Source organism: Apteryx mantelli, chromosome 5 (genome assembly GCF_036417845.1).
Source record: "Apteryx mantelli isolate bAptMan1 chromosome 5, bAptMan1.hap1, whole genome shotgun sequence".
Lineage (NCBI taxonomy): Eukaryota > Metazoa > Chordata > Aves > Apterygiformes > Apterygidae > Apteryx > Apteryx mantelli.
In genome coordinates, this window is record NC_089982.1 from 39,788,508 (window position 1) to 39,799,083 (window position 10,576).

Below are 10,576 nucleotides of genomic sequence, written 5' to 3' on the forward strand. Positions count from 1 at the left end.
TTCACAGTCACTGGGAAGTGATCCTTCAATCCTTCTGCAAAATAAGAAAATACTGTCCCAGAAATCACTGTGAACTGAATACACCTAACCCCTAACCTGGGATTAGGCTCTTCTCTCCTTCCCACTCCAGAAGTACCTAGGCCACCTCTCTCTTGTCGGTGTTGCTCACAGCCTTACATCAGCACCTGCAGACAGGCAATTATTGAGGAGTTTAAGTCACTCAGAGCTAAGGTATCAGTCTCTCATTTCTTAGCCCAAATCAGCCCAGTTGGCTACTGGACAAAGCAGCACATGAGTACTTGGCCACGCATATAGGGCCTGAGAAGCATCCCTTTACCAATGGGTGGTAGCTGAGCAGGTTGGTGATGGACACAGGCAGAAGCTCAGGCCCTCTGGCACCAGAAAGTAGCTCTGCATGGCCTGAGGCCCTCTGTGATGCCTGAGTTCCAAGGCACCTAAATCCCTGTGTGTACATAGCTTTAGTCTGCAGCCACCCCAGGTTCTGCATCAGCAACTGCTCCAGTGATTGCTCAGATCTGCTGGCTTTGCTGTGATTGATGCATCAGCATTCTACTAATTCAAAAAGAAAAACAGGTCTCATTTTAAAGCCTAAACATTATAAATCATCTCATCTTTTTCCTAGTGAGGGAAGACCATTAAATGCATTTCATACTCGAGCACTATTTTAGGAAAGTCCATTCATTCACTTCTAGTTTTTTTTTCTCCCTACTGCAAATGATTCTAAGCCGTAATACTCAGATGCTTAATAAAAGAGAAACCAGGATAAAGGAATTTACACTGGGCATTATAGCACATTTTGTTAATGGAAAGCTCCAGTATGCAGCTGAGAGCAAAAAGCCTCTGTAGTATAAAAAGCAGTAGAACTGCAAAATGAAGTATAAAATTACTTACTTAAAAAAAAAAAAAAACACACAAACAAACAAACTGATCCAGTCTTATGAGTACCTAAGGAAAAAAAAAAATGCAGACATACTTACTGTAGACTTTGCATAATAAGAGCCATGCACTAATCAACAGTGCATGCAGCATTTCCTCCAGCATTTAATTATGGCTATCGGTTACATGTACATATAATCATGAGCAATGGTGCAACATATGAAGCTACTAATATTTTTTTTTAAACAAAGTCAAGTAAACCAGCAGAACTATAAACAGTAGTCCATACACATTGAAATCCATACAAACTATTGACTTTGGCTGATGTAGACTTCTCATCAAAAAGGACAGGAAGAACAAGGGGAAAAAAAGCAGATGAAAACTAGGTGAGTGACACAGTCACTCATTTGGGAGTGCTTCTTATCCAATGCCAATTTAACAGGAAGAACCTAGACTAGAATCCACATATCGGCTCCCACTTGCATCTTTCCTCAGGGGCTATACAGTCATTTATTATTGATCATTCTGAAACCTATATGATACAACTTCAACCTGTGGTCTACTCTTTGGCCAATTTTGCCACTAAAATGGAGGTTTGTTCATCCACCCTGTGAAGCAGGAGAAATGGAAAAGCTCCAGCCTTACTTTAGCCACTGAAAGGATAAAACGGGGATAGTTGCAACAGGGCAATTGTTACAACTAACACTAGTACTATTGGTAAATATCCACACTGTTATTGAAATACAAAGCCCAAATTATTCAAATAGGATTAAAGGTAGATGAATCCAGACCATTAGGGATGGTACTGAATATGAAGACGTACCAAAAGAAATGACTGCCATCACAATTTTGTTTAGCAATGTTGTTTCAGCCTGATATTTCAGTTCTTTGTAAGTCCCAGCTTTTCAAATGGTATTTGTGTTGGCACTTGGCTGCCCTTTCCCACTCAGCCTCACTAGGATTTTGGGGAAGTGATGCTCTTTGGGAGGAATTTTTTCTTAAAATATCTACGTCAGTCATGAAGCTCATAACATAAGGGAAGGCCAACCTTAAACAAAGAATATAGTTAGAAAAATAGTGGGTAGGGGAAGTCCCAGCCAGTACTTATGTATGCACTGGCTGTGGTAATCAGGACACTGTGTCATTTAAGACATTTTTGTGACTTTGTGCAGGTTAAGTGGAAGACTGACTTACTTAAATGTTATGGGGCTATGGAATAATGTAGAAATCAGTTTTGCTGCACCTTTCTCAACACTGTGCTGTTCTAGGTGCTGCATAGTCCGACAGCCAGTAGAAACAAGTGTTAGAACAGGTTATTTTGAGTATACACATTATGCAGACAGAAAAATATTAGACTACAGAAGATTTGACCCCATGGGAACCACTGAAGAAGTGATTCCTTCAAGTGGAAATGCATCCTACTTACTGCATTCAAGACTGACTGACTTAGTATTACAGGGATTTGGGGGGGGGGGGAATTGTTTTTTGCTGTTTAAGACAGAAAATACCCTTCCACCTACGTGAATGTGTGTCAGCCAGGATTATATATATTTCAGTACTGTTATCCTAGTGAAAGATTTCTGCATTTAAATGCATTAGTTTTTAACAAAAATAATGTTCTGTTTCTCCTGTTGTTCTTTCTTTGGCCTTTTTCTGTGTCCTTTGTTGTGTTTGGCTACAGATGATATAGACCCTGAACTTTCAGTTCACAGCGTATAATAGATTTTGATGATGGGAGTGTGGGCGCCCAAACTGAGATTACAAACTGCACTGAATGACAAGCATATAACCCTTAAATCCTTGTTGCAGAGCTGGCTAATGCTGTGACACCCAAGGAAGGCTGCGAGCTCAGTGCCTTCCTTCCCCAGCTCCTCACTGCAGGGAGAGGAGGAGAGATGCACTATCAGCACCCCTGAGGGGCTTCCCCTTGTGCAACAACCACTGGCCAGCAAGGCGTGAGCAAGCAAGTAGCAGTGACTTCCAGGGCTGGAAGGAGAGATGGAAGTGTGGCACAGAAAATGTATTTGTGTATTCAGTGCCAAACACATCCAGGCAGGGAAGATAGATGGAAACACATCAAACGAAGCCTCATACCTCACCCACACAACCAGCTTTTGCTCAGATCCTTCTGATTTTGAATTGCTGGATTCTTATTCAGTCTTTGAATTCACAGTTAGTTTACTGAAGTCTGAATTAGTTCCATGGGAAGTCATACTTTTCTAGTAGGTATTGGCATAGGCTAGACCAGACCAGCTCCTGAGGCATTAAGACTGCACTGAGTTAATAGTTATCACATGCACATACATATCCCAGGAGCTATTTCCATCACCAGCAGGAGATTCTGACAAAAGATCTAGCTTAGAGTCTCTGACCGCACAAAGGTTAAGATATTTCCCTGGTAGGTGAAAGATCTTTTGGAGAAGAGTAGGTGAAGCTGCATTGCCCCAAAGTGGGGAACGCCATAACCTCTTGCACTTCTTGCTACTGAGAGAGCAGGAGGAACTCGCATCCCTTGCAACGGGCGCAAGACCTACTGCTGTCGGCATTTTCTAAAACCTAGACTGGCTAATCAGTACATCTGTTCAGTCTTTGTTATGGTGCTTCAGAAAGTCTTGGAACTGTCAGCTCCCACTTGAACTTCTGCACTCATCTGTGGCTCAGCCTAAAGGAACATCTAATTTTGCAAAACTCTCGATTTCTGTAAAATTTCTTTCCTATCCTATTTCTGTTAGGAAGTTGGTCAAACAACAAACAGCTAAGCCAATCCACTGCGTGTTGATGAGACACCATCACAACAGATTTTTCAGGACTGTTAAACTGTAATTTCAGATCACAATTAAGTAATTCTGGGAAGCTGATAAAGTGCATTACTGATATTCTGATACAGTAGGGGATTGTTGTAGTCCCTTGCTCAATATCCATGAAGGGCCTTTACACCATGGATGGAAAACAAAGTCACTGAACACTTTGATATTGTTCCAATAAAGCTTCACCACATTCAAAGCCTCATAAATTCTGTTACTTGAAAAGCAACAGAACATACTCACATTGCTTTCAGTAGAGGAGGTGCTGGAAAGGGCTTTCTTGTTTTAAGAACTTTTGTAGAGGGAGTTATAAAAACAATGGTAAATCTTCCCTTTGCATCCATTAACTATCAGAGTACAAAATACCATTATCTGATTTCTTTCCATGCAATGACATTGCACTTCCAGGGAAGCTGGTAGAAGCAACAAAGTGGTAGGAGGAAGTGGGGGGGGGGGAGAAAACCCACTCTTTTGAACAGGTCTGAATACAAAACAAACAACTGGAGGTTTCCTCTCACAGATTTAGTAAAACAAGAAATCAAAACTCTTGTACACATTTGATTCTGAACAAAACACAATATGAAAGGCAAAGCACAATAAGGATGGTTGCATTTAACATGCTGATCATCTTGCTCCCAAGCTAGCAGAGAATTTAGTTCTCATTCACTATATTAGAGTCCTTCTTTCATCTAGTGAGCTGAGAAATTTCTTGCCCTGCTACTATCTGCTGCCATCACCTATTGTTACCTTAACCACAGAAAGGGAGTTACAGTTACAATTTTATTTTCCACAGTCTTTTGTATTTACTAAAGAAAACCTGCTACACATCTTCTGGAGTCTAGGTAATTTCTTGTAAAAATAAAGACAACTCCCCTGGCTACTGAAAAAGAACTGAAAAGAAAAACAAAACAAAATGAAAAGCTTCTGAACCAACAATCTCCAAAGAAACAGATATGACACAGAGAACTGATAGCAAAAGGATTGTCAAGAAGTCGCAAGCAGAAATCATTCTCTTTCCTTGCACCCTCAGCAGGCCCATATTTTCTCCCCATCTTTCTTTGCTGGACAGGGACAGGCCACTTTCCAGGCTTGGGGCCTTGGTGGGATGCCATACCTGGACTTCAGGCAGAATGAAAGCTGTCACTCAGGAAGAAAATAACAAATAGGAACAGACAGCAACTTTTGGTGATGAACCCGATGTATTAAGGCTCATCAGTATTCAAAAATAAATAAATATATTTATTAGAGAAGTCAGTCATTTATACTTGAGAAGTTTGTTTGTGCACATACACAGGTGCACAAGTCAGAGAATTCTAGTGCTTTTGGCAATTTTTGGTTTTGGAATAGACACCAAGAAGCCTGTTCCCAAAGTATACTTTTAAAATATATTTTAAAATATTAGCCATTTAAATCTTTTGAGAAGAAAACTGAAACTTTCTGAGATTTAACTGAAAATGTACTCAGCTCAAATTGAGGATATTTATAATGAGTTAGTGTGGAAAGGCAGTCTGTCTTTCACAGAAATATATAGTAACATATTGCCTACAACCTCACAGCAGCACCTCCATGGTTAGAATATCCATTTCCAACCTACTGCACACCTAATTTATACCACCAGAAATCAAAGACAAGCCTTTAAAAAAGCAAAAAAAGAAGTTGCAAGATTAAAAATGGATCATCTGATTGATGGCACCCTGGCTGCTCACTTCATGCTTGTTTGAGGTAAAAATTACTCCTCAGGCCTGCCCTGCTCTTCAGCTCTACATGCCTTACATGTCCCTGTGGAGCATATTTCATACAGTAGGCCTTTATGTCGTTTTGTGTAAGGTTTCAAGGACATAGCTGTACTTTCTTCTGTTCTTTTTAGACTTAGTTTGATCAGGGCAATCCTTAAAGTTTCCTTTGTTCCAAGGAGTCTATAAAGATGAATGTTTGACTACAATGTTTGAAAACTCTTTCCCATTTCCTTGTTTGCCCAGGAAAAAATTGTTTTAATGAGGCATTCCCCACAACGAGAATATTTTGAAGAGTTCCACACATTGCTGCAACAGTGGTGTATGTCGAACCATACACCAAATGTTTCACAATTTGTAGTTTTCTTTGCTAAGCTTAAAGTTCATCTTTGTACATAATACCTTATTCTGTCTGGAGTTCAAAACACTTTTCTAATATGTTAAGCCACTTCCCACAAACTTCGCTCTCAGGAAGTTTGAATTGGCTGCTTTTCCAAAGACATTTGAAGGATGCCAGTGTTCTCAGCTTTGTAAACTCAAAATGAACTTGTATTCATGTTTCAGATCAAATGAAGGACTTGGGCTTTTTATTTTATTTTTTAATCACTGCGGTAGCACTTTTGGAATACAAATATCCAGTTGTTATTTTTCTCCTTTGCAAGTGCTCACTCTTGCATTTTGGCTAGTCAGTCTGCCAGAATCATTAGCTTCAGATTTTTTACAGCAAAAAAACGACAAACAAACAGGGATATTGCATTTCCAAATTAAAGACTGGGAAAGAACTCAGGCTCCATAACAATAAATAAATAAAGAAAAAAATACTAATGATCAGCTGAAGTGGGTGATAGTGAATGGACCTCTAAATACCCAAACAGATCCACTGAAATATGTACCTCCTATCAATTTCTTTTTCTTTTTAGACAATGCTTATTAAATTCATAAGCCTTAAACAATTTGAGTTTAATGTTAAACTAACTAGTAGTAATAACAGCACAGGCAGCAACAGTGTACTTTTCTTTGTATGGGGGTTTTGTTTTTTCCGTCAGAGCTAACTGAAAAAACCCACTTGTTATCCCAAAGAATTCTAGCGCAGTATCAGTTCAAAAGTAATTTTTGAAGAACAACCTCTAATGGGATGCATCACAAAACAATTTTTACAGGTATCCTTTGCAAATGGGTAAGAAGAAGGTAATAATATAAGAAAAAAACCCAACACATTTGACAAGCGACAAAGTATTAGGCCCAAATTCCTGTACAGCTCCACTGACTGTGTTCAGGCTACAGCTCTGAGCGCAGAGGTATCGTGTGCAGCTAAGCGCAGGCTCCAGTACCGTCTGCAGTTGGCTTTTTCCTGAGGATGCCATTGACGCCTGCCCCGAAGCTTTACGCAGGGCTCATCACCACAGTACCAGAGGGCACAGTAGGGGTATATCCAGGAAGAGATCTTTTCACTAGTCACTTTTGAAAACCCAGAGCAGATGATTCATGCCAAACAAGGGTCAAAACCCCAAGATACATCTGCCTGTCAGCCAAGAGGGCCATAATCTACACATAGGGACCGTGAAGCAGCAATAGCTTTTATTTTTAGCTTAGAATTGACACAAGACAAGGGTGGGTAAAACCTATAAGCCCTTACTCTGTGAATTGCATTACCTCAATTTACTCTCCTGCAAGAGGAGGTAGTCCTGAATTTCACCCTTCTTCTAGATCTTCTCCTCTGCTACCTATGGGTATTTTCAACCTCTGAAGCAAAAGTCAGTATGACCCACTGTCAGTTCTGAATTTAAGAAAATACAGGATTCCATAACAGTCTGTAGCTGGAGTCCTCAAAATAGGAGGTGGAAAAAAGTTCAGAATGAAAAAGAGCTCGTTGAACCAACGCTACTGTCTAGGGACTGTCAGCTGCTATACACAACCCACTGAACTCTGTTGCAGACAGCACAACAAACTCATCTCATGACTGGCGGGAGGAATGACTAGCTGAATATATTTCTTTTGCCTTTGTGCTTCCCTCATGTGCGCCAGGCCCCACTGTGACACAGCCACAGACTGATCCTCCCAAAAGTTATTTTCAGATTTAGCAAATTAATTACAGTGCATAGCAACAACTGTCTATACCTAGAAATCAGACAGAAAGCCCTTCAGAAGCTTGAAGTGTCTCACAAATTACTATGTAATTGAAAGAACTGTAGGGGATAATGTTTTACACATTTTCTGTGTTTATTCATTTGAAGGGTTGGATGTTCGGGTGCTTTAAAAAAAATCCTTTAGAAGAAATGAAAAGGAAACCTTAGAAGTCTTCAAAGAAACACTGCTACTACCAAACGTAAAACAGCACTATAAAACAGTCACAGTCACATCATTTAAAAGTTGTTTTTCACATAACTGAGCTGCACTACAATAAATATTCTGGACAGTAGATATCCTAATTGTAATTTGGCAATACCCTTTGGCTGCACCAACCTAGTTAAATAAAATGCTGGACAGTTATTGACTAAAGCCTACCTTATAAGGCAAAGAAAATACTTCACTGAGTTATGCAAGAAACAACAAACACACACTCTTAGGTTTTGCTTTTGAGATAAAATGAACATGATAAATACGATTCTGCTAAAAGTTCAGCATTTTTTTAGATGACATTTGTGAAGTTTTGCTTGGCTTAACGAAGACAACGGTTAAAACAATCCCTAAAACTGTGTTAATGTGATGCTCCCAGTCAGGGAATTTATCAATAGAACTGGTGAATTCATTCACAAGCTAAAAATTTGTTATAGTTAGGGAGATCAAAGATGACCTCCATTGCTGATCAGTGTTTGAAAGGCAAATCCATTATGCTGTGTAAACACAAAGGTCAGCTAAGCCTTTTTCATACAGCCAATAGGCCAAAGCTGCTCTGAGGAACTATGAGCCTATGTATAAATTGGAGACTATATATTTTAATATATATATATATATAATATATATATATATATATATATATAAAGGTGGACACAGAGTGTCTCCATGTACACCCAGTCAATCAGTTCTACCCTCTAGACTCGAGCTTTGTTGGCCAAATAAATGCAACAAGTGAATTCATTTACTGTAAGGTAAGGGAGAAAAAAGGTAAACTAGAAGAAAATGCTACAATTCAGAATCCAAACTATAAATAGCTTTAGGTTTTAGAAAAGCTAAAGCAGGAAACTCAGAATTTTGGACAGCAGACACAAAGACTGTTTCTAGACAAATGCATGCAGTGGGTCTTAAAATAACTGACAGTTCTACTTTGGAGTTTTTCCAAACTATTTTGGAAACTTTTGAAATCTGCCTTCTGTATATACAAACTGAATACATTTCAATCACAACAAAAGACATTTTCACCACTGCATAGTCTTTTCAATAACAATGGACAAGCCTCAGCATATTCAGAGTATCAGGTTATCATTTTATAAAATTTTATCATACATATCCAAGAGGATTTAAGTGAGTTTAAAATGTCACGGAAATAAAACAGTCTCGCAAGAGTTCCAGAACTTCTTGCTCCCGGAAAATGCCAGAGATGCCAAAACAGCTTACACAGGTCAGAAGCAAAAACTGAATGAATTTATTCTTGATATAAAAACAATGTAGCAAAGAAAGAGTCAGATGTGTTGTCTGACGGATCCCAGAAATACAGGCAAACAAAGGTATTTAAACAAAGACCATAAAATTATTTCAAGCATCAATTAAAATATAAATATATCAGAGTTGGGACTGTAGCTCAGGCAGAGATTTGGGGGTCAGGAAGGTAGAGAGAGCAAGAGATACTTTGTTTATCTGAACCAGTTGTTCAGAGTAGATTCCTGCCCGAGTAGTTGTCTCTCTCTACTAAAATTACTTCAGTCTAAAGCTCACAGCAAATTCGCAGTAGTAGGCATATGTTATATGTAAAAGTTCATGCTCTTGAACTTTTTCATGTGTTGTCAAACTGCTCGACTACAGTCACTCACACAAATACCTGTAAGTGTTATTATTAAAGCAGAGTACATTCTGAAAGAGGAATGACTATTATTAGATCTGGCCGAGGTTACTAGGCTCTTTTGTTTTGAATCCAGCCTAAAAGAAACCAGATAAACGAGCCATGTTATGATGCCTCTGTTTTCAGTACCTACAGATTCCGGGTGTTAATTCAGGAGACCCATTTTCTAAAGGAAAACAGCCAAATCTGGGCTGCAGTTTTTGTGACCACACATACTATGCTTGTCAGGTTACACTCAGCATTTCAGATCGGTAAACCTTGTCAGCCTAGAGGAACATATTTGGGAGGAATGGGGTTGGGGAAAGAAAAGAGAAACGCATTACTATGAGCTTTTCACTTACTGCCCCCTCCGGTCATGCCCTTGCAACTAAACAGTTCTCTCTTTCAGTAAGTCACATGATGGATGTTAGCTGTTAACCCAATTTAAACTATTTTTGTTTCTTTTCCAGTATGCTCTGATCAACAGCATGAACCACAACTAGCGCCCAGCAATTGGCGAGTGGCAGATGCCTGAATACCATGTTTTTCATCTCACTTCAATATCCTTGACTCATGCATCCTGTCTGCGCTAATGTTAGTTTTCTGATTGCAGTGTGTCTGCAGCTTCGGAGCCTCAGCAAGTGCCTGAGCCATCCCGGAAAGATCACTTTTCATCTCTAGTAGATCTAGTTCTGTCTTGCAGCTTCACTGTGCTTTTAGTGACTCTGAGAGTTAGCTTGTTATGCTCATTTACATGTGGACTTTCCCTGGATTTACACTGATATAGCAGTGCACTGTTTTTCCTGTAATTTTAAAATAATTCCAAACCATCCCATCAATACGATATTCAATTTTGACTTTATTTGACATCTAAGAAGAAAACGAGCTACTCCCACCAACAGTTACGCCCACCATACTATCCTTGTTCCACTATCACGTTCTCTCTGTTGTATGAATGCCTCAAAACAGGAAGACCTGAACTGGAAGGGACCTTTGGGAGATGCTTGTGTGTATGTTTCCCCAATACTCTGTAATTCTCCTCCCCAAACTGCTGTCACGTTGTACAGATTATAACAGTGATTTCAGAGTGCTTAAAACCATTTATATTTCTACCAGTATGAAGAGGAGGAATGAAGTGTGATGAGAGTTACTCAGGGATGCTGAGC